At 47.8% G+C, this 2,243-nt stretch overlaps 1 long non-coding RNA gene across 1 annotated transcript in view; it reads left to right on the top strand.

Moving 5' to 3' along the window:
• The first annotated feature begins 19 nt into the window (after nt 1-19).
• The window catches only part of LOC109293125, an 11,939-nt gene continuing 9,715 nt past the window's right edge, over nt 20-2,243 (top strand). Inside the window, exon 1 of the long non-coding RNA XR_002096255.1 lies at nt 20-357. This is a non-coding gene — a long non-coding RNA (uncharacterized LOC109293125). The remainder of the gene's footprint in view (nt 358-2,243) is intronic.

Below are 2,243 nucleotides of genomic sequence, written 5' to 3'. Positions count from 1 at the left end.
GAACAAAAACTCAGTTCTGAGGTGCACAGTTGGCTTTAGCCTTCTAATCTAGAAAACAGATGGATTTGGAAGAAAACAGCTGGGACGGGCACAAGTTTCTCAGGAACAGTCAGGAATATTCACTGAAGAGCATGCGGGCTACCTTCTCTGCACGGTTTCCCTGGAGAGAGAAGGCTTTGTGCAAGGAAAACAACAAGGTGTCTCCATGACCCTCCTTTCTGTCCATGCCACCAGCTTCCATCCTGGATGGTGAAGAAGGTGTGTGTGCCAGAGTGCGGCTTGGAATAGCATCCCACAGCGAAGAGCTTCTTTACCGGCTGATCCATCTCCACCTCTGAGGCTTCACGTTAGTGTCTGGTAAGGATCATCCAGTGTCTGGGATACTTTCGGAATCTCCACCCAGTGCCTTTTTTGCATTACAGATTACCACATGGATAGGTATAGTATGGGTGAGTTGAATTTCCCTTTCCAGTAGTCCAGCTTTGTGCCTCTCCCATATACTTGATTGAATTGTCTTCCTCACCAAGAGTATGTAACAAAGCCGTAGATACGTTCCAGTGAGGATGAGCAGATGCAGAGTGCTGTACATCAAAGATTCGGGTCCGCCCAAGGTTATTTGTAACTGACTGCTAGAATTTGAAGGCATGGGTTTGGTAGATCTCAGCCTATTTCCTAGTTTCTTTCCTCCTCGCACAACACTTCCCCATTCTCAGCAACATTCTGCTGTCAGCTCTTCTTGCCAGCCGGCTTATCTGATTCCATGTTTGTAAGGAGCAGTATGGACCTCCAGGCCTGTGTAAAAGTTGAATGATATTGACTTTGTTGGCAGAGTGGCTAAGGACTGGATGCAAGACTGAGAGACTTTGGGAGGGCAGTGGGTGGGTGGGCAGCCTGCATGGATGATCATGTTGCAACTGTGTGTGGAAGACCATCAGCAAGCTCCAGGGGCGGCCACTGCAAGCCCTTTCCTGCCTTACATTCACGATAAAGAGTAATGGTATTAAACACATGAGAGTGCGCCTTAGCTGTGGCCACTTCTGATCTCACAGTGCTCCATTGCTCTGTAACAAATGCTAGGGTACTCTGGGGTGAAAGAAGCTGAATTCTGTCAAACTCTGTTCCCTTCTAATTGGGCAGCTGAACTCAGTTCTCGTCAGCTAACTCTGAGAATGGATGGATTTGCTGTAGAGGGTGTGGGTTGGACCAAATTAAATGAAGGGTCGTCAAGAGGAACAGACAGGGAGCGATGCAGAACGCTTACGTGTCCTGTCTGGATTGAAATGAACCGAGCGCTCCAATGGCAACGTCCATTGTGGACAGTGCATTACATGCCCAAGGCAGGAAGGTGTGGGTGGTACATATAAAGTTTGCTGAGCCCTGGGATCTGTTTATGAGCAAGGCATGTACATGGCTGGTCTGGATATGCCTAAGTGTGAGATATTTCTGGGTGAAATGGGTGTACATATTACATTCATGAGTGTATTTGCCGGTAGGTTTGGGGGTGCTGGGCAGGATGAATAAGTGTGTATGTGTGTGTGTACAGGAGAGGTTTGTGACACACCTAGTTGTGATATGCCTGTCCATGGAAGAGGTATGTTATATAGCTGTCTACACTGGGCATATGAGTGGTGTGGGAAACAGGCATGGCTGTGTTATAGGAGTCTGTGTTCAAACACACAGCCGCTACTACCAGTTTATGTATGTGATGGAACCAATGCACAATTTGGCATGATCAGCAGCATCTGTGGGGGAGAGTTCAGGGCTGGAACAGCAGGATTATTGCAGGTCAGGAGTGAGGGGTGAGAGCAGAGCTCTGGGGGATCATAGGGATAGAATTACAGGGGCAATTTTGGCTAGGATTAAGGTGTATTATAATGCAGCATCTGGAAAGGCAAGGGTGGAATATTAACAAGTGTGCTGCCTGCCCTGATGGGGTGCCTCTAGTAGTTCTACATAGGGAAGATACTATGGTACCTCTTGCAGTCTAGCTCCTGCTACCAGTGCTTTATCTGCAGCACTTTTGTGCATGCACAGCTCATTCATCCGGTGAGGAATGTACTGGCTGGCCTGCTCAGTGGTGGCGACTGAGAACAGGTGGCAGAGAGTATGGCCAGCTCCAGCTACACCCATTCTCGGTAACAGGGAGATATAAGGTGTGTGGAAGGGGGGAGTTTTCAAACTACTTTGAAACATGACAATTTTTTTTCTATTATGTGTATAGCTTCATTTGCAGGTCAGCTCTC

This window comes from Gavialis gangeticus, unplaced genomic scaffold (genome assembly GCF_001723915.1).
Source record: "Gavialis gangeticus isolate Ggan-Ray unplaced genomic scaffold, GavGan_comp1, whole genome shotgun sequence".
NCBI classification, from domain to species: Eukaryota; Metazoa; Chordata; order Crocodylia; family Gavialidae; genus Gavialis; species Gavialis gangeticus.
This window is presented reverse-complemented; position numbering and strand designations above follow the sequence as displayed.